Source organism: Scyliorhinus torazame, chromosome 15 (genome assembly GCF_047496885.1).
Source record: "Scyliorhinus torazame isolate Kashiwa2021f chromosome 15, sScyTor2.1, whole genome shotgun sequence".
Lineage (NCBI taxonomy): Eukaryota > Metazoa > Chordata > Chondrichthyes > Carcharhiniformes > Scyliorhinidae > Scyliorhinus > Scyliorhinus torazame.
In genome coordinates this window covers 110,841,978-110,868,882 of record NC_092721.1, presented here as the reverse complement: position 1 = coordinate 110,868,882, position 26,905 = coordinate 110,841,978, and the positions used below count along the sequence as shown (strand labels likewise).

Genomic DNA, 26,905 nt, shown 5'->3' with positions numbered 1-26,905 from the left:
GCAAACTGAAGCATCACATTTTAATACTGCACAAGGAAAAGGATAATTAACATGTGCAACCCAAGATTATACAGAGCTTCTGAAGGGATCCAGTTCAGATCTGAGTGCATTCTGCCACCTACAGAGATCATGGACGGGATTCTCCGACACCCCGGCGGGCCGGAGAATCGCCGGGGGGCGGTGTGAATCCCACCCCGCCGCCGTCTGCTGGATTCTCCGGCGCCGGTTTTTCATCGGGGGAGGGAATCGCGGCGCACTGGTCGGGGGCCGTTGGCAGTGGCCTTCCCCCCCAGCGATTCTCCGGCCCGTGATGGGCCGAGTGGCCGCCCGTTTACGGCGGGTCCCTCCAGCGTAGATTACACCAGGTCCGTACCGTCGGGTCCTGGCTCTGCGGGTTGCCTGCGGAGTCCTCGGGGGGGGTGGGGGGGGGGGGTGTAGGGGCGCTGGGGGGATCTGGCCCCAGTGGGGGCCGCCACAGAGGCCTGGCCCACCGATCCGTGGGCGGGCCTGTGCCGTGGGGGCACTCTTTCCCTCCACGCCGGCCAGTGTAACGGTCCGCCAGGGCCGGCGCGGAGAAGAACCCTCTGCACATGCGGCAACTCATGCCGGCAGGCAGAGAGCCTTCGGCACGATTGGTGCAGCGCCAAGCGCTTCGGTGCCGGCTGGCGCAGCGCCAACCCCACCGCCGCCGGCTGAGTCCCTGAAGGTGCGGAGGATTCCGCACCTTCCGGGCGGCCCGACGCCAGAGTGGTTCACGCCACTCCTCGGCTCCGGTACGGCCCGCCCCGCCGAGTAGGGGGAATCCCACCCCATACCTTTATATCTACACTTCGTTTAGCTAAAAGTAAGTCTTAATCTATTTTTGCTTTGAGAATATTCACATGAAAATCGATAAGTTCAAAATGTGTTGTCGTCATATTTTATAGAATCCCTGCAGAGCAGAAAGAGGCTATTCGGCCATCGAGTCATACATACAATTTACAGTGCAGAACGAGGCCAGTAAGCCCTTCCAGTCTGCATCGGCCCTTGGAAAGAGCACCCTACCCAAGCCCACACCTCCACCCTATCCCCGTAACCCAGTAACCCCACCTAACATTTTTGGACACAAAGGGCAATTTAGCATGGCCAATCCACCTAACCTGCACATCTTTGGATTGTGGGAGGAAACCGGAACACCCGGAGGAACTCCATGCAGACATGGGGAGAACGTGCAGACTCCACACAGACAGTGATCCAAGCTGGCAATCGAACGTGGGACCCTGGAGCTGTAAAACAACTGTGCTAACCACTGTGCTACCATGCCATCGACCTTGAAACCAACAGCCTACTTATACTTAAGCCCACACCTCCACCCTATCTCCGTAACCCAGCAACCCCACTTAACCTATTTTGGCACCAAGGACAATTGAGCGTTGCCAATCCACCTCCCCTACATATATTTGGAATTTTGATTATGATAAATACAATGTGCTAATATTATTATTTGGATTATTAAAATTTGCATGAAGCTATTTCAATTCTTAAAGTAGAACCTTGAGAAGATGCAGAAAAGTAACTAAGTAAGACAGTGCTATAAATTTGAATTTCACTGATTTCAGCAATTTGCCAGTCAGAATGCTTGAACAATAATAAAAATAAGTGCAAAGCAATTGTTAAAATATATTTATTTTATTGAAAATGATTCGAAACTCTTTCAAGGGAAACAGTTTATTGGCCGGGAAAGACAATAACATTGAAGTCATTGCCAAGAAGTGTGAGGCATGTCAAGGGCACATGCCAAGTCAGCAAACAGCCACATTTACTCCACTTGACGTTTCTACCCATTCTTAGTCCAAAATTAAATCTGACCTCTTTCATTTCCATGGCATTGACTTCATCTTCATTGCCGGCTACTTTACCAAGTATCCCATTCTTTGCCAATTGCACGATAGGTCAAGTATAACAATGGCACATATTCTAAGTGCTATTTTCAGATTATTTAGTGTGCTTAGAGAGATCATTATGGATAACTGTCTTCGGTTTATAGATAAGGCATTTCAGGATAGGAGTGAAATCATAGATTATCATAGAATTTACAGTGCAGAAGGAGGCCATTCGGCCCATCGAGTCTGCACCGGCTCTTGGAAAGAGCACCCTACCCAAGGCCAACACCTCCACCCTATCCCCATAACCCATAATAATAATGTGGAATACTGATCACACTACGGTTTCTCCTTGTTACCAGAGATCTAATGGTCGAGCTGAACAAATGATTCACATGGTGTAATCCCTAATTCTTAAATGTAGACGGACCAAGCAAGATCTACATATTGCAATATTACATCTGAGAGCAAAAGCTTGAAGTGCAACCCTTCCATCACCATAAGAGCTCATGTTAAGCAGACCAGTGTGTACCCATTTATCTACTCCTACCGATTCTACTTTCTCAGAAACTAGAGAGAAACTTTTAAAACTGCAAGAGAAGATGACCAATGTGATGATAAAAATGCGGGTGCAGAATTGACAAGTTTATAGTTGTGACAAGTTTGCATCCAGGGAAGTACATGCCAACTAGCCGAGGTGACAAGGATTTATTTCTATGAAGTCATTGCACACAACTCACAAGGGTGAGGAGTAACCGAGGAGAAATTAGATCCATTCTAGTTTCTCAACCACAGCACAGGTCCTATTTCATCGAGGACTACACCCCAAATGCAGGGACAATAATAATAATCGCTTATTGTCACAAGTAGGCTTCAATGAAGTTACTGTGAAAAGCCCCTAGTCGCCACATTCCGGCGCCTGTTCGGGGAGGCTGGTATGGGAATTGAACCCGCACTGCTGGCCTTGTTCTGCATTACAAACTAGCTGTTTAGCCCACTGCGCTAAAACAGCTAAGAATGACAATCTCACAGGTCACAGTGAGAAATTAAAGAAACCTCTAGACAAGGTTAGCATTACTCAATCTGGGCAAACCAGTAGATTACATTTTTCTTAGGTCTCATTAATTTCTCAGTTCAATACATGAATATAATGGTAACTCAGCATGAACATGCATTATAAATAGTTACACTTCTTCAGAAAGGGGAAAGTATCTTTCAAAAGAAAGGGGATGTTGTAATGTACCCTTACGAGATAGCCGCATGCTGCCACGAGAAGGGAAATGTGTCATGTGATCCAGACTCAATTTCACTGTGGCTTGTGAACGGAACACAACAGACACAGCTGTACTGCTGATGTCTTCAAGCTTTCTATCCATGTATATACCTTCTCATGTGTCTAGTTTAAATAACAAATCCACAATTTATTTGCACAATCTCTTATGAATCATTGGTGCTGTTATATCATTATAAAAATATGACACACACTGTCTGGATTTTCATTCATTGTTAAAAAAATAAGTCTACAGAGAGTCTGCAGTTGACTGAATTATAACTTTCCACTTAGTTTTCTTCTGCAATAAATTCATCTTATTTTTAATTATGATTTTTAATTAAATGCTTGTACTTATTAGACCAACCTCCTGCAGTTATGTTCTCATAATCACCTATGGCTGATCCTATTCTTTTCTATGTGAGGGTAATGTAAATCAAGTCCGTGGAACTGTTTGACCCATTTCTTCGCTGATGACAGATTGTTCTAATTACAAAAAGCCCTATTCTGCTTTGGTTTTGTTCCTTCAGACACTCCATCTTATTTTCCTTTTAGATTACTTAATTATTAGTGCCAAACTTGCAGCAATGTAACTGGAAATGTAACGCTAACATTGGAAACCTGCTGGAATAAAACTGAGAATTATGGTGGAGTAATATGTTAGATTAAGTTGCTTCCGGTCGAACAACTTGAAATGACAAAATAACTCATTGCATGTCATGGATTAAAAATGAGTATTACAAAGAACAAAGAACAAAGGAAAGTACAGCACAGGAACAGGCCTTTCAGCCCTCCAAGCCTGCCCCGACCATGCTGCCCGTCTAAACTAAAATCTTCTACACTTCCGGGGTCCGTATCCCTCTATTCCCATCCTATTCATGTATTTGTCAAGATGCCCCTTAACGTCACTATCGTCCCTGCTTCCACCACCTCCTCCGGCAGCGAGTTCCAGGCACCACTACCCTCTGTGTAAAAAACTTGCCTCGTACATCTCTAAACCTTGCCCCTCGCACCTTAAACCTATGCCCCCTAGTAATTGACCCCTCTTCCCTAGGAAAAAGTCTCTTCATATCACGGTCAGATTCAACCTCTTAGACTCATAGAGTCATAGAATCCCTACAGTGAAGAAAGAGGCCATTTGGCCCTTCATGTCTGCACTGATCCTTTGAAGGAGCACGCTACTTTGGCCCATTCCCCTCCTATCCCGGTAACCCCGCGCATTGATGATGGCCAATCGATTGACCTGCACATCTTTGGACACCAAGGAGCAAGATAGCATGATCAATCCATCTTGGATAGTTGTGCTGTTTTCATAACTTATGTGATACTGGGAATATTGGACCTATGTCCTGGATTCCTCTGAACCACGAAACACCATTATGCACCATACTTACCATGAATAGATGGGGATGTTGACAGTGTTCATATTTGTGATACTTTGCAACTTAGAAGAAGGCTGGCTTGTTGCAAATAATCTGATGGATGCCATGTGTGATAAGTAGAGTATATTCTGTCAAGGAGTCAGAAATCTTGCCATAGATACGTACAATGGTCTTGAATCAGGCAAATGAATATATTGCCAAAGATGGACTGGACATCACCCAGGTACTCCAGCCTCTACCCTTTCACATCCATTCCATTCTTTCATGTGCTTGGAATCTATGTTATACAAGGTGAGTGGAGCTCCAGTAACACTACCTGAAGTCATTGTTTACATTTATCTACATGAGGTCAAAATATGTTTAAATAATTTTAAACATGCTGTGAATATTGTAGCGGTGACACAATTTCCAAATAATAAAGCTACGAAAATGTAATTGTTCCTTTCATTTCAGCTCTTAGAGTTGCAGTTATTTTCACATTGCATATTTTTCTTTGTGAAACAATGCAGCCTTTAAAATCATTCCATTAACTATGAATCTTTGTACATTGACGGTTGAAAATTTAAAGAAGTAATCTTGTCATTATTATTCCTTTAAAATTGTACAGAATTATATTCGATGGATTTGATAACACTGTTAGTTGAAAGTTTAAAGAAATAAACTTGTCATTATTACTCCATTAAAATACCATAGACATATATCCAATGAATTTTGGAACATTGTGTTCCATTGCCATCTCAGGCTGAGCATTTAAAAATAAATCTCATTTAGACACGCAGGGCTGGATTCTCCATTGCCCACCACTGATAATGGATTTCCCAACCTGGTGGAGAATGGAGCATGGGCGCCAATCCTGTTCTGATGCTCTCGTCCACCGTTGCCGATGGCAGGAAGCCACACACCCAGGGCCGTTGGCACCAGCACCCATTTTTATCCAATTAATGGGATGGAAGCCCAATTATCCAGCTGTTACCTGTGTACAGCTTAGCGTTTATTCTTCAAGCTGCTTTGATGTGGTGAGGAACTGTCAACCATATCAAGAGTGTTTAGAAACATTGTGGTTAGCATCAAACAGGGTAACGGAGATGCATTTGAGCGTGAAGGGAAAGACACATCTACATCCACCAATCAGATGTCCCTGCAGTAATAAAACTGTCAATCACTGGCTAATGTGACGTATTGCTGTGTGAAATTGAATGGAACGTTTGCATTTCAAAGGCTGTCAAGGGATTTGAAGCCCTTTGAAGTGTACTTGGCTTTCATGGAAGCCTCTGACACTTATAACAGTGGCTGCTTTAAATAACTTTGTCTGAGGCACCAGGGGCAGGATTCTCCGACCCCCCGCTGGGTCGGAGAATCGCCGGTGGGCGGCATGAATCCCGCCCCGCAGCTCCGACGCCGGCTGCCAAATTCTCCGGCGCTAGTTTTCGGGCGGGGTGGGATCACGCCGCGCCGGAACGCCCCCCTGACAATTCTCCAGGTCCCGATGGGCCGAGCGACCACACGTGCCTGGCCAGTCCTACCGGCCTGAAATGGACATGGTCCATCCCGGCGGGAACAGGCTTGGAGGGCGGCTAGCGGAGTCCACGGGAGCGGGGGGGGGGGGGGGATTGAGCCCTGGGGGAGGGGCCCCCCCACGGTGGCCTGGCCCGTGATCGGGGCCCACCGATCTGCAGGTGGGCCTGTGCCATGGGGGCACGCTTTCCCTCCGCGCCGGCCTCTGTAAGGCTCCGCCATGGCTGGCGTGGAGAAGAAACCCCCTGCGCATGCGCAGAAATCACGCCGGCGGTTCTGTGCATGCGCCAGAATACGCCGGTGGTTCTGCGCATGCGCCAACTTGTGCCAGCCCAACTTGTGCCAGCCCTTTGGAGCCAATTGGTGCGGCGCCAACACCCCTGCCGCCGGCCTAGCCCCCAGAAGTGCGAGGGATTACGCAACTTCCAGGTGGCCCGACGCCGGAATGGTTGGCGGCGCTCTTGGAGCCGGCATCGGGCCATCCCGCCAATTGCGGGAGAATCCCGGCCCAGATGTTCGGGAAGGGTTTGTGAAAATGCAATGATTTTTCCCTCTACTGCCTGGACTGCTCTTCAGCTTTCAGGCAGGGGTGACTGATGAAAGTCTCTGATGGGGGTCTCTGTTGGTGTCTCTGATGGGGGCCTCTGATGGGGACCTCTGATGGGGGCCTCTGATGGTAGTCTCTGATGGGGGTCTCTGTTGGTGTCTCTGATGGGGGCCTCTGATGGTAGTCTCTGATGGGGGTCTCTGTTGGTGTCTCTGATGGGAGTCCCTGATGGGGGCCTCTGATGGGGGCCTCTGATGGGGGTCTCTGATGGGGGCCTCTGATGGTAGTCTCTGATGAGAGTGACTGATGGAAGCCTTGTTGGTGGTCTCTGTTGGGAATCTAGGTTGGGGTCTCTGATGGGGGTCTCTGATGAGGGTGACTGATGGAAGCCTCTGTTGGGGGTCTCTGTTGGGAGTCTAGGTTGGGGTCTCTGATGGTGGTCTTTGTTTGGGGTCTCTGATGGGGGTCTCTGATGGGGGTCTCTGATGGCGGTCTCTGATGGAAGTCTCTGATGGACGTCTCTGATGGGAGTCTCTGATGGGAGTGTCTGTTGGGGTATCTGTTGGGGTATGTGATGGCGGTCTCTGATGGGGGTCTCTGATGGGTGTCTCTGATGGGGGTCTCTGATGGCGGTCTCTGATGGGGGTCTCTGATGGCGGTCTCTGATGGAAGTCTCTGATGGGAGTCTCTGTTGGAGGTCTCTGTTGGGGGTCTCTGTTGGGGGTCTCTGATGGGGGTCTCTGATGGGGGTCTCTGATGGCGGTCTCTGATGGCGGTCTCTGATGGGGGTCTCTGATGGGCACCTCTGATGGAAGTCTCTGATGGGAGTCTCTGATGGGAGTGTCTGTTGGGGTATCTGATGGCGGTCTCTGATGGGGGTCTCTGATGGGGGTCTCTGATGGGGGTCTCTGATGGCGATCTCTTATGTGGGTCTTTGATGGAAGTCTCTGATGGGTGTCTCTGTTGGAGGTCTCTGTTGGGGGTCTCTGATGGGGGTCTCTGATGGGGGTCTCTGATGGAAGTCTCTGATGGAAGTCTCTGATGGAAGTCTCTGATGGAAGTCTCTGATGGGAGTCTCTGATGGGAGTCTCTGATGGGAGTGTCTGTTGGGGTATCTGATGGCGGTCTCTGATGGCAGTCTCTGATGGGGGTCTCTGGGGCGAAATTCTCCCCCAACGGCGCGATGTCCGCCGACTGGCACCCAAAACGGCGCCAATCAGACGGGCATCGCACCACACAAAGGTGCGGAATGCTGCGCATCTTTGGGGGCCGAGCCCCGACATTGAGGGGCTAGGCCAACGCTGGAGGGATTTCCGCCCCGCCAGCTGGCGGAAATGGCGTTTGTTGCCCCGCCAGCTGGCGCGGAAATGACATTCGGGGCGGCGCATGCGCGGTAGCGTCAGCGGCCGCTGGCAGTTTCCCGCGCATGCGCAGTGGGGAGAGTCTCTTCCGCCTCCGCCATGGTGGAGACCGTTGCGGAGGCGGAAGGGAAAGAGTGCCCCCACGGCACAGGCCCGCCCGCGGATCGGTGGGCCCCGATCGCGGGCCAGGCCACCGTGGGGGCACCCCCCGGGGTCAGATCGCCCCGCGCCTCCCCCAGGACCCCGGAGCCCGCCCACGCCGCCTTGTCCCGCCGGTAAATAGCTACTATAATTTACGCCGGCGGGACAGGCAATTTCTCGGTGGAACTTCAGCCCATCCGGGCCGGAGAATCGAGCGGGGGGGCCCGCCAACCCTCCCCCGCCGAATATCCGGTACCGGAGACTTCGGCAAGCGGCGGGGGTGGGATTCACGGCGGCCAACGGCCATTCTCCGACCCGCTGGGGGGTCGGAGAATGACGCCACTGGCGGTCTCTTATGGAAGTCTCTGATGGAAGTCTCTGATGTGAGTGTCTGTTGGGGTATCTGATGGCGGTCTCTGATGGGGGTCTCTAATGGGGGGTCTCTGTTGGGGGTCTCTGATGGTGGTCTCTAATGGGGGTCTCTGATGGGGGGTCTCTGATGGGGGTCTCTGTTGGGAGTCTCTGATGGGGGTCTCTGTTTGGGGTCTCTGTTTGGGGTCTCTGATGGGGGTCTCTGATGGGGGTCTCTGATGGGGGTCTCTGTTGGGGTCTCTGATGGCGACCTCAGATGGGGGTCTCTGATGTGGGCCTCTGATGGAAGTCTCTGATGGGAGTCTCTGTTGGGGGTCTCTGTTGGGGGGGTCTCGGTTGGGGGTCTCTGATGGCAGTCTCTGATGGGTGCCTCTAATGGGGGTCTCTGATGCGGGTCTCTGATGGAAGTCTCTGATGGAAGTCTCTGTTGGGGGTCTCTGTTGGTGGTCTCTGTTGGGGGTCTCTGTTGGGGGTCTCTGTTGGGGGTCTCTGTTGGGGGTCTCTGATGGTGGTCTCTGATGGTGGTCTCTGATGGGGTTCTCTTATGGGGGTCTCCCTGATGGCAGTCTCTGATGGGGGTCTCTAATGCGGGTCTCTGATGGGAGTCTCTGATGGGAGTCTCTGATGGGAGTCTCTGTTGGGGGTCTCTGTTGGGGGTCTCTGTTGGGGGTCTCTGTTGGGGGTCTTTGTTGGGGGTCTTTGTTGGGGGTCTCTGTTGGGGGTTTCTGATGGGGGTCTCTGATGGGGGTCTCTGATGGCGGTCTCTGATGGGGTTCTCTTATGGGGGTCTCCCTGACGGCAGTCTCTGATGGGGGTTTCTAATGGGGGTCCCTGATGCGGGTCTCTGATGCGGATCTCTGTTGGGGGTCTCTGTTGGGGGTCTCTGATGGGGGTCTCTGATGGGGGTCTCTGATGGGGGTCTCTGTTGGGGGTCTCTGATGGGGTTCTCTGTTGGTGTATCTGATCTGATGGTAGTCTCTGATGGGGGTCTCTGATGGGGATCCCTGATGTGGGACTCTGATGGGGGTCTCTGATGGGGGTCTCTGTTGGGGTATCTGATCCTTTAGTCTGAGATGGTGTCCTCTGGTTCTAGATTTTCCTGCAAGTGCAAACATCCTCTCCACGTCCATTCTATCAAGGCCTCGCAGTATCTTGTAAGTTTCAATAAGATCCCCTCTCATCCTAAACTCCAACGAGTACAGACCCAGCGTCCTCAAACGTTCCTCATACGACAAGTTCTTCATTCCAGGGATCATTCTTGTGAACCTCCTCTGGTCCCTTTCCAAGGCCAGCACATTTGTCCTAAGATAAGGGGCCCTAAACTGCTCACAATACTCCAAATGGGGGCTGACCAGGGCATTTTGCAGCCTCAGAAGTACATCCCTGGTCTTGTATTCTAGCCCTCTTGACATGAATGCTAACATTGCATTTGCTTTCTTAACTGCCGACTGAACCTGCTCGTTAACCTTAAGAGAATCATGAACAAGGACTCTCAAGTCCCTTTGTGCTTCTGCTTTCCGAAGCAATTCCCCATTTAGAAAATAGTCTATGCCTAAATTCCTCCTTCCAAAGTGCATAACCTCACACTTTTCCACATTTTATATCATTTGCCACTTCATTGCCCACTCTCCTAGCTTGTCCAAGTCCTTCTGCAGCCCCCTTGCTTCTTCAATACTACCTGTCCCTCAACAGATCTTTGTATCATCTGCAAATTTAGCAATAATGCCTTCAGTACCTTCTTCCAGATCATGAATGCATATTGTAAAAAGTTGTGGTCCCAGCACAGACCCCTGAGGCACACCACTAGTCACCGGCTGCCATCCTGAAAAAGACCCCTTTATCTCCACTCTCTGCCTTCTGCCAGCCAGCCAATCCTCTATCCATGCCAGGATCTTACCCTGAACACCATGAGCTCTTAACTTATTTAACAGTCTCTTATGCGGCACCTTGTCAAAGGCCTTCTGGAAATCTAAATAAATCACGTCCACTGGTTTTCCTTTGTCTAACTTGCTTGTTACCTCCTCAAAAAACTCTAACAGATTTGTCAGACACGACCTCCCTTTGACAAAGCCGTGTTTACATAGATTACATAGATTACATAGAACATACAGTGCAGAAGGAGGCCATTCGGCCCATCGAGTCTGCACCGACCCACATTAATCCCTCACTTCCACCTTATCCCCGCAACCCAATAACCCCTCCCAACCCTTATGGACACTACGGGTAATTTAGCATGGCCAATCCACCTAACCTGCACGTCTTTGGACTGTGGGAGGAAACCGGAGCACCCGGAGGAAACCCACGCGGACACGGGGAGAACGTGCAAACTCCGCACAGACAGTGACCCAGCGGGGAATCGAACCTGGGACCCTGGCGCTGTGAAGCCACAGTGCTAATCACTTGTGCTACCGTGCTGCCCATTTGCCCGTGTTGACTCAGTCCTATTTTACCGTGCATTTCCAAGTGCTTCACGATCTGATCTTCAATAACAGACTCTAAAATCTTACCAATGACCAAAGTCAGGCTAACCGGCCTATAATTTCCCATCTTCTGCCTCCCTCCCTTTTTAAACAGTGGTGTTACATTAGCTACCTTCCAGTCCTCTGGCACCCTTCCTGCCTCCAGTGATTCCTGAAAGATCATCACTAATGCCGCCACAATTTCCTCAGCTGTCTCTTTTAGGACCCTGGGGTGTAGTCCATCCGGTCCAGGTGACTTATTCACCATCAGACGTTTCAGATTCCACAGAACCTTCTCCTTAGTAATGGTCACTGCCCTCACCTCTGCCTCCTGCTTCTCCTGGAGCTCTGGCATCCCACTGGTGTCTTCCACCGTAAAGACTGATGGGGTTCTCTTGTTAGTTAGTCTGCCATTTCTCTGTTTCCTATTATTACTTCTCCAGCCAAAATTTCCAGTGGTCCAATGTCTATTTTTGCCTCTCTCTTACCTTTTATATATTGAAAAAATCTCTTCCTATCTACCTTTATATTACTGGCTAGCTTGCACTCATACGTTATCTTCTCCCCCTTATTGCTTTTTTAGTTGTCCTCTGCTCGCTTTTAAAGGCTTCCCAATCCTCTAATTTCCCACTAATGTTCGCCACTTTGTACGCTTTTTCTTGAGCCTTTATGCTGTCCTTGACATCCCTCGTCAGCCATGGATGCTTTGTCCTCCCCTTAGCATGTTTCCTCCTTCTTGGGATGAATTTCTGTTGTGCTCTCTAGTAGGCTCTGACACAAGCTGCTCGAAAAAAACATCTCTTAGACATTCCACAAATTCCCTTTCTTGGGATCCACTACCAACCTGATTTTCCCAGTCCACCTGCATATTGAAGTTCCCCACGATTATTGTAATATTGCCTTTTTTACATGCCTTTTCCATCTCCTGATTTATTTTCTGCCCCACATCCTGACTGCTGCTAGGGGGCCTGTACAAAACTCCCATTGGGGTCATTTTATCTTTGCGATTCCTCAACTCTACCCACAGAGATTCTATGCCTTCTGATCCTATATCGCTCCTTGCTATCGATTTAACTTCATTCCTTACTAACAATGCAACCCCACCCCCTTTGCCCATCTGCCTGTCCTTTCGATAGGACATATATCCTTGGATATTTAGATCCCAACCCTGATCCCCTTGCAGCCACGTCTCTGTGATGCCGACAACATCGTACCAGCCAATTTCAATGTGCGCAACAAGCTCATTTACCTTGTTCTGTATACTGCGCGCATTTAGGTACAGCACCCTCAATCCTGCATTGGCCACCTCCCTTTTCACACTCTCCTCAGTCACTGTACCCTGTACTGTGGCCCATTTTGATTTTTGACGATGGCTTCTCTGCCTGACACTTTCCCCCTAACTGCTTTTTGGGGGTCTCTGAGGGGGACTCTGATGCGGGTCGATGGGGATCTCCATTGGGGATCTCCATTCGGGGCCTCTGTTGGGGGGGGGGACAGATGGGGGTTTTGATTGGGGAGGTTCTGATGGGGGAGGTTTCTAATTGGGCGGTTCTGATGGATTTTCTGATGGGTGTTTGATGGGGGCCTAATGAGGGGATGAGATGGGGAGCTGTGGCTTCTGATGGCAGGTATTGGGAGGGTTTTTTGGGGTGTTAGGTCACCCCCATATGTGCCTGTTCTGGGGGGGGGGTGACCCATCATACCCAGGTTTGGGGGGTTGGGGATGCCCCTCTGGTCAGGGGAGGCAGGATTTCTGTTGTAAGGGGCCCTTTGCCGGTGTCAGGATGGCTGTCCACTAAAAATGGCTTACCCTAGTCCGGGATTCAGACCGAATCCCTCCAGCTTTCCTCGATGCATAAACTTGCATGCAAAAGGAGAGGGAATCCCACCCGGACGCTGCTCCTCGTGCCAGCAGAGAATCCATGAGTTGGTATTTATGTTAAAGGATTGGCTTCGCAAAACAACACCAGCCAGTATTCTGAGGAAGTTGAATTAACATACCAAATTTAAATAGTTTTCTCCGAAGCACCTTGAACATGATGGTGGTTTGAATTCTATAACATGCACAATATAACAAAACATGGGGCGGGATTCTGCCGTAACCGGCGGGGCGGGCATCTCCGGCGGGAGGGAGTGGCGTGAACCATTCCGGCATCAGGCCGCACCAAAGATGCGGAATCCTCTGCACCTTCAGGGGCTAGGCCCGCCCCGGAGTGGTTTGCGCCACGCCGGCCAGCAGGGAATATGACTGAAGGGCCTCCACCGGCCGGCGCAAGTAGGCGCATGTGCGGGAGCGCCAGCGTGTGCCCCGGGGCCCATTGAGTTGCGCCGGTCCCCGGCATTCTCCGAGGCGGGCGGCGCGATTCACGCCGGGGCGATTCTTGGGGGGCCGGAGAATTCGGAGGACGGCGGGAGCGGGATTCACGCCGACCCCCGGCGATTCTCCGACCCGGCGGGAGTCTCCGTTTTGCCGGCGCCCGGGGGTTTCCCGACGGCGTGGGGCTGCCCCACAATGGGAAACCCCATTGACCGGCCGGTGTTACGGAGACTCCCGCCGGCCGGTCGGGGCAGAAATGTGGCGGGGCGGGTAGGAGAATTTCGCCCATGTTCTTTGCTGTTAGCCTGTGAGTAATCCATTATATCAAACAAATAAAATAAGCTAGAAATTTAGTTAAATGTTGTTCTGGCTAATTATTCAGTGTTGATGTAATGTCTCAAAGCATTGTGAGACATAGAAACATAGAAATTAGGAGCAGCAGCAGGCCATTCGGCCCTTTGAGCTTGCTCCACCATTCAATCGGGTGGCACGGTAGCACGGTGGTTAGCACTGGTGCTTCGCAGCTCCAGGGCCCCAGGTTCGATACCTGGCTTGGGTCACTGTCTGTGCGGAGTCTGCACATTCTCCCCGTGTCTACGTGGGTTTCCTCCGGGTGCTCCGGTTTCCTCCCACAGTCCAAAGATGTGCAGGTTAGGTGGAGTGGCCATGATAAATTGCCCTTCGTGTCCAAAAAGGTTGGGTGGGGTTACTGGGTTACGGGGACAGGGTGGAGGTGTGCTCTTTCCAAGAGCTGGTGCAGACTCGATGGGCCGAATAGGCCTCCTTCTGCACTGTAGATTCTATAATTCTATAATATGACCAAGACTAATGCTCCGTCACAACACCATACACCCGCACGCTCCTCATACCCCTTGACACCTTTAGAGACTAGAAATCTATTTCTTTCTTAAATATATTCAGTGACTTGGCCGCCGCAGCCTTCTGCGGTAGAAAATTCCACAGGTTCTCTAACCTGAGTAAGGACATTTGTTCTCATCTCCGAGCTAAATGACCTACCCTGCACCTGAGACTGTGACACCTGGTTCTAGACTCCTCAACTCAGCCAAAGGAAACAACGTCCCTGCATCCAGTCTGTCCAGCCCTGTCAGAATGTTATGCTTTTCAATTAGATCCATTCTAATTCTTCTAAATTCCAGTGATTATCTCCTCATATGATAATCCTGCCAACCTGGGAATCAGTCTGGTGAACCTTCATTGTACTCCCTTCATGGTAAGACCAAAACTGCACACAATGGATTGTTCTCATCAAGACCCTGTACAGCTGCAATAAGACTTTCTTGCTCCTGTACTCACGTCCTCTTGTAATGAAGGCCAACATGTCATTTATCTTCTGAACTGCTTGCAGCACCTACATGCTTGCTTTCAGTGACTGGTGTACAAGGACACTCAGGTCCCTTTGCACATCAACGTTTCCCAATCTGTCACCATTTAAATAATTCTCTGCCATTCTGTTTCTCTGTCTGAAGTGGATAACTTCATATTCATCACCATTGTACTGAATCTGCCATGTATTCATCTGCCAACTCACTCAACTTGTCGAAATCACTTTGAAGCCTCTTAACATCCTCCTCACCATTCATGATTCCATCAAGTTTCATGTTGCCAGCAAACTTGCAAATATCATTTTTGGTTGCCTGAATCCCCAAATCATTGAAAATAACTGGGGCCCAAGCACTGATCCCTGCGGTACCCTATTCGTCATTGCCTGCCATTTTGAAAAATACTCATTTATTCCTACTCTCTGTTTACTATCTGCTAACCAATTCTTAATCCACGCCAATATATTACCCCCAATCCCATGTGCTTTAATTTCATACACGAACCTCTTATGTGGGACTTCATCAAAAGCGTTCTGAAAATCCAAATGCATCACACTGACTGGTTCACCCTTATCTATTCTACTCTTTACATCCTGCAAAAAACCACAGTAGGTTTGTCAAACATGATTTCCTTTTCGTAAATCTATGTTGACTTTGTCAAATCCCGTTGATATTTTCGAAGTGTCCTATTATCCTATCCTTTATAATAGACTCTGGTATTTTGCATCCTACTGATGTGAGGCTAACCGGTCTGTAATTCTGTTTTCTCCTTCCCTAGTTTTTTAAATAGTGGGATTACATTTGTCAACCACCAAACTGCCAGGAACATTCTAGAATCTACAGAACTTGGAAGATGCCAAGCAACACATTCAATAGTTCTATGGCCGCCTCCTTTATATCCAGGGATGTAGATTATTAGGCCATGGTGGCTTATTAGCTTTCAGTCCCATTAATTTCTTCACTATTTTTTGCAATATCAATTTCCTTCAATACTGACTCTCACTTGACCTTTGATTCCTTTGCATTTCTGGAAAGTTATTTGTGTCTTTTTCCATTAAGGCAGCTGCATATCAGCACTCCACTCCCCACACACACTCATTCTAGCCAACAAAATGGCACCCGAGGAGCAGCATCCCATTTTACAGATGCGGAGCTCAAGATCCGCATGTGGGGCGGCATTCTCCGACCCGGCGGGGGGGGGTCGGAGAATGCCTCACCATATCCTTTCCATGATGCGACATAGGAACATAGGAATTTGGAGCAGAAGTAGGCAATTCAGCCCTTTGAGCCTGCTCCGCCATTCAACCAGATCAGGCTGATGTCCTCCTGGTCTCAAATCTACCTCCCGACCTGTTGCCCATATCCCTTTCACCTGTTTTTAATCAGAAATATATCTAACTCCTTCCTGAAATCATTTAATGTCTCAAATTCCACCGCACTATGGGGCAGCAAGATCCACAAATTCACCTGATAGCTACTAACCCTGGCCACCCTGAGAACGTTGTGCAACTTTTTCTGGCACTGCTGGTCGGTCCTGGCAGTGGGACCCATGGGGCGCGATTCTCTGATCGCGGGGCAGAGTGTCTGCGCCGTCGTGAATGCCGTCGTGAAATGGGCGCGGGCAGTAGCAATTATGGCCCCCATAGGGGGCCAACACAGCGCTGGAGTGGTTCACACCACTCCAGCCTCACATCCTGCCGCGCACTGAGGGCGGCGCCAACCGGCGCATGTGCAGTGGCAATGATAAACCGGCGCATGCGCGGTGGCCTTACTGAAAGTTCCGGCCCCGATGCAACATGGCGCGGGGGTACAGGGGCCGGACGCGGAACAAAGTAGGCCTGGGGGGGGGGGGGGGGAGAGGCCGGCTCGCCAATCGGTGGGCCCCCATCGTGGGCCAGACCCCATCGGAGGTTCCCCCCGGGGACAGAGCCCCCCTCCCCCCCCCCACAGGCTGCCCCCCGACCCTTCGCGCAGAGTTCCCGCGGGCATCGACCAGGTGCGGACGGCGCCGGCGGGACTCTGCTTTTTCCGCTCGGCCCATATGGCTGGAGGATCGGCGGCCCCGCCCTGTACATCGGCCAACTGGCGTGGCGCCAAACACGCCAGCGCTGATTCTCCACACCTTGGAGAATCGCGCGCCGGCGTCGGGGCGGCGTGGCATGGTTGCGGTGATTCTCCGGCCTGGCGTGGGGCTGGGAAACTCGGGCCCATGGTGCTCATGGTTTCTGCCTCCTGCACCCAGGCCCGGTGTATGGCGGCGGGTGGCAACTTCCTTCGTACCCCAGGGAACAAGGTGCCCCACCTCTACTCCATGGCATCCGGATCTTGAGCTCCGCATCTGTAAAATCTGCTCCTCGGGTGCCATTTTGTTGGCTAGAATGAGTGTGTGTGGGGAGTGGAGTGCTGATATGCAGCTGCCTTAATGGAAAAAGACACAAATAACTTTCCAGAAATGCAAAGGAATCAAAGGTCAAGTGAGAGTCAGTATTGAAGGAAATTGATATTGCAAAAAATAGTGAAGAAATTAATGGGACTGAAAGCTAATAAGCCACCATGGCCTAATAATCTACATCCCTGGATATAAAGGAGGCGGCCATAGAACTATTGAATGTGTTGCTTGGCATCTTCCAAGTTCTGTAGATTCTAGAATGTTCCTGGCAGTTTGGTGGTTGACAAATGTAATCCCACTATTTAAAAAACTAGGGAAGGAGAAAACAGAATTACAGACCGGTTAGCCTCACATCAGTAGGATGCAAAATACCAGAGTCTATTATAAAGGATAGGATAATAGGACACTTCGAAAATATCAACGGGATTTGACAAAGTCAACATAGATTTACGAAAAGGAAATCATGTTTGACAAACCTACTGTGGTTTTTTGCAGGATGTAAAGAGTAGAATAGATAAGGGTGAACCAGTCAGTGTGATGCATTTGGATTTTCAGAACGCTTTTGATGAAGTCCCACATAAGAGGTTCGTGTATGAAATTAAAGCACATGGGATTGGGGGTAATATATTGGCGTGGATTAAGAATTGGTTAGCAGATAGTAAACAGAGAGTAGGAATAAATGAGTATTTTTCAAAATGGCAGGCAATGACGAATAGGGTACCGCAGGGATCAGTGCTTGGGCCCCAGTTATTTTCAATGATTTGGGGATTCAGGCAACCAAAAATGATATTTGCAAGTTTGCTGGCAACATGAAACTTGATGGAATCATGAATGGTGAGGAGGATGTTAAGAGGCTTCAAAGTGATTTCGACAAGTTGAGTGAGTTGGCAGATGAATGGCAGGGGTGGGAATCGTGCCGCTCCGGTTGGCGGGCCCCCCCCCGGCGATTCTCCGGCCCGTGATGGGCCGAAGTCCCGCTGCTGGAATGCCTGTCCCGCCGGCGAGAATCAAACCACCTCTCTTACCGGCGGGACAAGGCGGCGCGGGCGGGCTCCGGGGTCCTGGGGGGGGGGCGCGGGGCGATCTGGCCCCGGGGGGGTGCCCCCACGGTGGCCAGGCCCGCGATCGGGGCCCACCGATCCGCGGGCGGGCCTGTGCTGTGGGGGCACTCTTTTTCTTCCGCCTTCGCCGTGGTCTCCACTATGGCGGAGGCGGAAGAGACCCCCCTGAACTGCGCATGCGTGGTGATGCTGTGAGCGGCCGCTGACGCTCCCGCACATCCGCCACCCGGCAAAGCCATTTCCGCGCCAGCTGGCGGGGCACCAAAGGCCTTTCCCGCCAGCTGGCGGTGCGGAAATCAGTCCGGCGCGGGCCTAGCCCCTCAAGGTGAGGGCTCAGCCCCTCAAGATGCGGAGAATTCCGCACCTTTGGGGCGGCGTGATGCCGGACTGATTCGCACCATTTTTGGCGCCGGTCGGCAGACATCGCGCCGTTTGAGGAGAATCCCGCCCATGGAGTCAGAAGTTCAACACGGAGCCAAATACAGGTAACTCAATACTAAAATATAGAGATCTAAATTTGCTACTGTCACAAACATGGCATTAATCCAGTGACCCGTAACAACAGCACATTGCGGGGTCCAAGATCAAGAGGTATGGAGGGGGTAGGGAGGAGAAAGTGGAGTTGAAGTCCAAGATCAACTTTCATCGCATTGAATAGTGGAATGGGCTTGACAGACCGTATAGTCTAATCCTGATCCTAATTCTTGCGATATTCACCTTATATTTCTTATGGTGAATTGCAGGAAAAGCAGGATTTGGCTATTGAGTTGGATGATCAGCCTAAATTGGCCTAAATTCTCCATTTAGTCTCACAAAAGCAAAGCTGTATTGGTGCCAAAACATTAAAAGACAGAATAAGGTTACATTCAAACTGATTACTGCTAATGACTGGAATAGGTAATCACAATGAAAAATTAATTTCAGCTTTAATTTAGCATTGTGCCCCCAGTCAGTGTCACAGAATGAAGGGCACAGGATTATCACAATTAATTCACAAGCCTATGTTTTTCTCACAACCAGGTCATTTGACTTGGTTGCAAACAGAGGAATAGCATTTCTTCCCAAGGAGGGAAGAAGTACACTTCCGTGGGGAGGTCAACTCCTTCTTCCTGTTACAGATTAGCAAAGACTGCGGAGTAGGTCAATTCAATCAAGCATGATACTTGGGGAAGGGCAGAGGAACAATGTACGCAGCTATGCGAATACAGTAATTGAATGAAATAAACTAACTTCATCACATGTTGGCAAATCACCAGTTTTCACCGACTTTTGGATTCATCATCTGCCTACATCCCAGAGTATGGATAAATGGAAACACAGAAAATAGGAGCAGGAGAAGGCCATTTGGCCATCGCGATCATGGCTGATCATCCAACTCAATAGCCGAATCCTGCTTTTCCCCCCCCCCCCCCATATCCTTTGATCCCCTTCGTCATAAGGGCTATATCTAACTGTTTCTTGAAAACATGCAATGTTTTAGCCTCAACTACTTCCTGTGGTAACAAATTTCACAGGCTGAGTGAAGAAATTACTCCTCATCACTGTCCGAGATGGTCTACCCGGTTCCTCAGACTGTGACCCCTGGTTCTGGACGCACCCATCATCAGGAACATCCTTCCTGCATCTCCCCTGTCTAGTCCTGTTAGAATGTCATAGGTTTCTATGAGATCCCTCCTCATTCTTTTGAACTCCAGCGAATACAATACTAACCGATTCAGTCTCTCCCAATACGTCAGTGTTGCCATTCTAGGAATCTGGTAAACCTTCACTGCACAACTCTACAGCAAGAACATCCTTCCTCATATAAGAAGACCAAAACTGCACACAATATTCTAGGTGTGGTCCCACCAAGGCCCTTTATAATTGCAGCAAGACATCCCTGCTCCTGTACTGGAATCTTCTCGCTATGAAGGCCAACATACCATTTGCCTTCTTCACTGCCTGCTGTACCTGCATGCTTACCTTCAGTGACTGGTGTATGAGGACACCCAGGTCTCATTGTACATTCCACACTTATAATTTATGCTATACAGATAATAGTCTGCCTTCTTGTTTTGGCTACCAAAGAGGATAATCTTGCATTTCTCCAAATTATATTGCATCTGCCATTCATTTGCTCACTCACTCAACTTGTCCAAAACATTCTGAAGGATCTCTGCATCCTCCTCACAGCTCACCCTCCCACAAAACGTGGTCTCACCTGCAAATTTGGAGATGTTACATTTTGTACCCTCATCTCAATTATTAATAGATATTGGGAATAGCTGGGGTCTGAGCTGTCAATGAGTCTGTCAGATGTTAATATCTGAGCTGGGGTAATTTTTAACAGGGTCCTCTAGCTACAATTGTACACATTGGAGTTAGTGGTTCAAACATCCCACTGACAGTAATATCTAAGGATTTTGTATGAGTCAGGAGATGAAAATGTATTTTCTTGAACTTGAAATGCCTTCGAATTGTTTTGCATCTGTCTTGAGGATTTGCTAACATATTCAAGCTGACTCATCATCAGAGCTGTTAAATATCTGCCTTACTTTCACTTAAATTTATCACACTCAATGCCTCTCCAATCAATGTGAAGTATGAATAAATTTAACCGAGACTCATTGCCACCAAGAACTTGTTTAAGTGCCATCTTTATATTTTACCTTGGGCGCTTATAGCCCTCAAGGATATCCCATCAATTTGAGCTTAGTCTGAGTGTAAAAGAACAGCAGTCAACCTATCTCCTCTATAATTCTATTCACAATCCATTTCTTTTATATTATGATAAGCCATGCAGATATAATGTAAGGTCAGTGCATCAATATATGTTGGTGTCATAATCTCGCACATACCCAGGGCTTTTACAATATTAAAATCTAAAATGAATTAAAGACATCATGAAATCTTACTTACCAATGCTCATCCTTTATCCTTACCCACCGGTTTCCTTGGATTGAACTTGGGATGAAGAACCTATTAATAGGAATTAAAATTATGTAATGGAAACATCACAATAGTTTCAAAAAAATGGATAACACATTCAACCAAGAAATTAAAGGAAAAAACATGCTTGAACTGTAAACCAGCATTTACTGCATTTTGGGCATTATGTGTTCTTGCAATTGTACCTTCACTGTTCAAAATCTAGGCACAGAGATTGATATTAACTTTGCCTGCCTGTTGGACACAATTGAAATTAGCCACATTCATTCCAGGATTCACCTGTTCCACTTGTCTAGAAAAAAAGGCTAGCATTTATACCCAGGCTATTGCGACCTATTTTAATATCCTCTTCTTCTCATTCTATGAATGCTTCACTCATTTTTCCTGTCAAACTTTTCAAAAGGCCTTTTTGGATTGCATAGGCAATAGAAATTGGCAGTTTAACTACCAAACTGCTTGGTCTTCATATTTGAGCAGGGATGTTAATGCTTACAGGTTTTTGATCTCTGTGAGTTGACAAATTCAGTCAATTCTGTGCATGTGTGATATTTTTCCTGCAAAGACATTGGATAAACATTGGAACAGGAAACCTTGTCAATTTCTGTTCTCCTGGAACACTAAGATCAGTTCTAGATTTCAAAGGCCGCCCACTTTAAATTCCAAACCTTGGTGGGGACCAGGAATTATATTGGACAATCACTATTCTGGGGCAAGAATTTTAGTTGTTTGCTTTGAGAAGTCTGTCATTTGTATTACCACGTCATGTCCAATGAATACAATGGTTGATGTGATTTCACACTGTGAACAAGTTGAAAAGAATCACAAACAACTTTATAGTCGTGTTAATTTCTTTAACAGACATGAAGGTAGACTTTCCTTTTTTGGTGTTGGACATGCGCAGTGTATTTGATGCACATTGCACCTCTGAGAAACGTGTCGTGCAATTTTCCTGTTTAAAGCCACTTAGAATCATAGCGCGGGATTCTCCAGAATCCCCCAATGGCCCGACCGCGGCGTACAAAAATGGCGCGAACCACTCCAGCATTGGGCCAACCGGAAGTTGCAGAATCCTCCGCATTTGCAGGTGCCCGGCCGGCGCCGGAGGGTTTGGCGCCGCACCAACTGGCATCGAAGGACCGGCACGAGTTAGCACATGCGCAGAACCGCCAGCGTGGCTCCGCGCATGCACAGACCGGCCTGGGAGAAGGGAACCCCCCTGCATGCGCGGAAATACACCGGCCATTCCGCGCATGCGAGATCACGCCGGCCGTTCCGCGTATGCGCGGACCCGCGCGGGCCTTTCCCCGCCATCTGGAGCTGCGGGGACCACTCCGGTGGCAACCTAGCCCTATAGAAAGGTGAGAATTTCTCACTTTCGGGAGCCGTTGACGCCGGAGTCGTTAGCGCCGGTTTTCCCGCCGGCGTGAGGACATAGACCCATTTTTAGAGAATCCCGCCCACAGTGTTCTAGATCATTGACATTGGGACAGAGGGAGAGAGGGTGAATCTGAATGAAACTAGAAAGCACCTACAACTGATGATCCATCTTCAAGCTGTGACAGGGACTTTCACATACTCCCTCACATGCAAATGTCCGATCACAAATGACAAAGTCTGGCTAGTTTTGAATGCTACTCCATTTGGACACTCACAGGTTTGAGGATCATTGAATTCCAGGGAGAGGTTGCGATTGCCCCTTTTGACTTATATAAATAATTGCACTATGCTTCTTAATGCAGCAGGTACATGAGTAAAAATCACCCACCTGAGCAAGCTCAGAAAGACCTGGAATTGCAGAGGGAGACTGAACACCCAAAATAAAGCACCCATAGCTCTTCCTCTTATTTGTGCCTAAGAATTAGACATAATTGAGCATTAATAAGGGGAAAATCTCTCCTATTGCCTATAGTATTTCTCTAAACTCTGAATCAAACTGCTTGTTGCAGCATGCATTGTACACATAGAAAATTTGTACTTGAGCTTAAACTGGAATCTAGACATGAAAATACATCTGGCAACTTTCAGAATAACTGATCAGATATAGTTTCAATTTTCCATAGCCCCCCTGAAGAAAAGCAGATTAATTATGAAGAATTTTGTTCTTTCAGGACTAAATTAATAATGTGTCCACCATACATAAATTGGACAAATCATTGATTATTAGGTTTCTCCGTACAGGCAGTGAACCCAAGGTGTTGATTGTATTAAAAAGCTGCTAAGTAGACTACAATCTCCTATTCTTTTCACAGTATATCTGATAGCAGCTATTAGAGTATTTTATCATGTTTTTCTTCTTCTTGGGCATAGAAAGTGATGGTATTTGTGTATTCATTTGCACAGTGCTTGCAATCACAAATGAAAAGACAGAAGATTATGACCTTGCAGATGAGCAACTTGTCTATTGCAGTAATTTAAAAATGAAAGAATGAGAAACAGATGAACAAGGTAGACATATGGACAAATAGATAACCAGGGGCAGGCAAAAAGAGCAAGAGAGTTCACACCAGCACTTCTCAAAATCTGCTCAACCTGCAGTGAATGGAGATAGTGATTTGTTCCACAACGCGCCCACAAAAAAACAGGAAAAAAGATATATTTTGAATTGAATTGAGGCTAATGGACAAACACACCTCTCGAGGAAAGTTCAGCAGTACACCTCATGCTGTACAATCATGGTCTTTCTACAAATTTTAAAAATGGATCAATCAATGGCGTTTTTTGCAATAACAGCCTTTGTGTTATTCTTATAGTTTTAAGTACACAAAGGGCACGATTTTCCGGAAAAATCTCTAAGTGTGCTGGCGAGCGGGAATTGTTTCGTGTTTCCAGGTGCTCTGCCCAGCGAGGCTACTCAACGTTGTCATGGTATCCATATTAACATATCACGGTGCAATCACACACACACACTGATGGACAGGTAGACGGACCAATCAACACACACACAACATCACAGCCAATCACCAGTGAGAGCAGTGCGCAACCTTCGCCCTGTTTTGCGAGCCATGAATGATCTTTTTTTGCCACTTCACACACGTGACGTCCAGCCCTTTGCATGCCCAGTCGAATGGCAAGGCGGAAAAGGGCGTCCATATCGTGAAGCGGCTCCTCTGCAAGGCTGCTGATGCCAGATCTGACTTCTGCTTAGCCTTGCTGGCCTATCGCTCGGCCCCACTGTCCACGGGCCTCTCACCAGCCCAGCTGTTGATGGGTCGCACCCTCAGGACCACTGTGCCGTCCATTCATGTTCCTAAACCCGACCATGCTCCAGTACTGCAAAGGATGCGACAGCAGCGTGCTCAGCAGAAGGTGGCACATGACACTTGGGCAACTGATCTTCCTGCCCTGGCGCCTGGAGACAACGTCCGCATACACCTACCAGAGGGTGACTGGTCGGCAACTGCCGAGGCTCTCCGCCGTGTGGCTCCCCGCTCGTTCCTGGTTCGCATGCCTGATGGCTCCATTCGCCTGCGTAATCGGTGGGCCCTTTGGCTGCTTCCGCGCTCGCCACGTGATCATGCACCGGTGCCACGCCCTCCTGTTGTCCCTGATGTCGACTTCGTGGAGCTTCCTACAACTCTGCCTATTCCTCTATTGCCCGTGGCCAGGCCCATTCATCAGCCGCTGGATCCTGACCCACCCTTGAGGCGGTCAACCCAAATTCATTGCCCACCTACGAGACTGGACTTATGAGCCTGTTTGCACATTGGACTCACTGAATTGTTGTGCAACAATGTTAACGTGTTTCTTGTTTTTGTCGTTCCAGGAGTTCTCTTTCGATATTTGATGATTGCACTTGTTTTGTTTGTGGTACAACCTCGTTGCTATGTTGCACCTGTTACCTTCCTATGTGTATAGTTTAGCCTCATGTACATGTTGTAAATATTGCACACACATACTCAGCCGCACTCAGTACACATCAATAGTTATTACCATGTAGGCACATATCCTTGTGAAAAGGGGGGATGTCATGATATCCATATTATATCATGGTGCAATCACACACACACACTGATGGACAGGTAGACGAACCAATCAACACACACACAACATCACAACCAATCGCCAGTGAGAGCACACGCACTATAAAACAGGGAACACCACAGTTCCCGCTCATTCTACTAAGAGATAGCTCAGAGCTCACAGCGTGCCACTCAGGCATACACCATGTGCTGAGTGCCTCTCTAAGATAGTGCTGGGGCTGGGTCCACAGGTTAACTGGTGAAGTACGAACCACAGCCAGAAGTTAACAGTTGTTATTGTACAGAATAATAAAACAGAGTTGTACCATCTACAACCGTGTTGGTTCCTTTGTGTATCGGAACACCCAACATGACAAACGTTACTTGATCCACTTAATGAGGCCCCACGGGCTTCCCGCCCCGAATGCCGGCAAGCCAGCTGATTCACTGGGACCACGCTCGGCGGCCCACTAACAAGGTTGAGCAGCTCTTAAGCTGCACTTGCTCAGCCAACCCCAGCCAGCTTGCAACAATGGTGCCGAGGAGATTGATTCCAAGATTCGGGAATGCTAACCTCGGGAGGCTCCTGCACGCGGTGGAGGCTGGGAGGGATGCCCTATTCTCCCGGGGGCCCAGGGGGATGATCCACAAGGCAGCCAGTGCTGCATGGGACAAGGTGGCGGCAGCAGTCAGCTGGCCTCCAGTGTCAGAAGAAGGTCAACGACCTACACCGGGCAGCACGAGTGAGAAGATACCAGCGCCCCCCCCACAAGAAAGCATTCCCCCAGGTGACCCCCCAACCCTCACTCCATCCCCCTCCCCCTTCAGCACTCCCTCCACCCACCCCTTCAGCCCTCCATCCACCCCACCCCTCCCACAATTGTGAACCACATGTGTGGCTAGCAATGCCCTCTCTGTCTCCTCAGGAAAAGCTCTCCTATAATCTGTGGGAGAGGACCCAGACTGGCAGCGGGGTGCCGGACTTGAGAACTATTACCTCCTTTGAGGAGCAGGCTGTGGAGGTGGCTGGTGTGGCCGTGGACAGGATGGTCACCAATGCGGAGGCTGCCGGACGCTGCAGAGATGAGGAACCACCAGGCTCCACCCGGAGGACCTGTCAAACGTGAGTATAGATTGCCTTACTAACCGACCGATCCCTCCCACTAATCACATGCCCATTCTCCTGCAGGTCCTGCAGCCGACGGCACCGGCCCATCCCGGGCAGCACCTTCTCCTCATCCCTAGAAGAACACCTCGAAGGAGAGCTCCGAGGATGCAACTGTTATGGCCGTGGCACAGCTGTCATCCCACCGTCCACCAGCGCAAATATACACACCTCGGTGGGAAATGTGAGTGGACAGGCTTCTGGGGCACAATCTGGTTGTCATGATATGCAGACATACACATAATGATATACAGACAAGCAGCTACGGACACAGAGAACAGGACATGACCAATAAGCAGGCAGGACACTCAGGGGTGGGATCTGACTACAAAAGACACGAGGCACTCACACTCCGCATCTTTCCACTGATGAACATCTAGAGAGTCAGTCAAGGGTGTTGTTACAATCTCACACCTCCACTACGTGGCTAAGAGCTAGTCTGGTTCAGTCAGACATAATAACCACACTTAAGATAGCAGAGAGTCAAACTCACAGAGAACTGTGCTATTAGTTCAATAAACCTGATTGAACTAACTTCAAAGTCTGGAGTATCTTTTCCAAGCTGCATCCAGTTGCAGCCAGTGTTAGGCCAGTGTACCTAACATGACACTGGTGAGCACCACACTGCTGATGCACATCAGGGTGGAGGCAGGAACCTCCAGGCGAGACAGCAGTTGGAGGTCTGTTGGATCCGTGGGTGCAGGAGATGGCACCGCCAATGAGTGGCTCCGAGGCCAACACTGCTAGGGTGGCGACCGCAGTGGGGAGCTTGGTGCACGATGTCGGCACCATGAGTGAAGGTGTTCAAGGCATTGCACAGTCAGTGAAGGCCAGGGT

At 49.2% G+C, this 26,905-nt stretch overlaps 1 protein-coding gene across 2 annotated transcripts in view; it reads right to left on the bottom strand.

Moving 5' to 3' along the window:
• tenm4 (teneurin transmembrane protein 4) overlaps positions 1–26,905 on the bottom strand; it is a 3,407,721-nt gene that overhangs the window by 2,652,893 nt on the left and 727,923 nt on the right. Inside the window, exon 1 of one of the 2 annotated variants that reach the window (XM_072476555.1) lies at positions 20,915–20,956. The exons of the other annotated variant lie outside the window; for it this stretch is intronic. The gene's annotated coding sequence lies outside the window, so the exon portion shown is untranslated. Of the gene's footprint in view, positions 1–20,914; positions 20,957–26,905 lie in introns of those variants that run through there. 2 annotated transcript variants of the gene reach the window in all.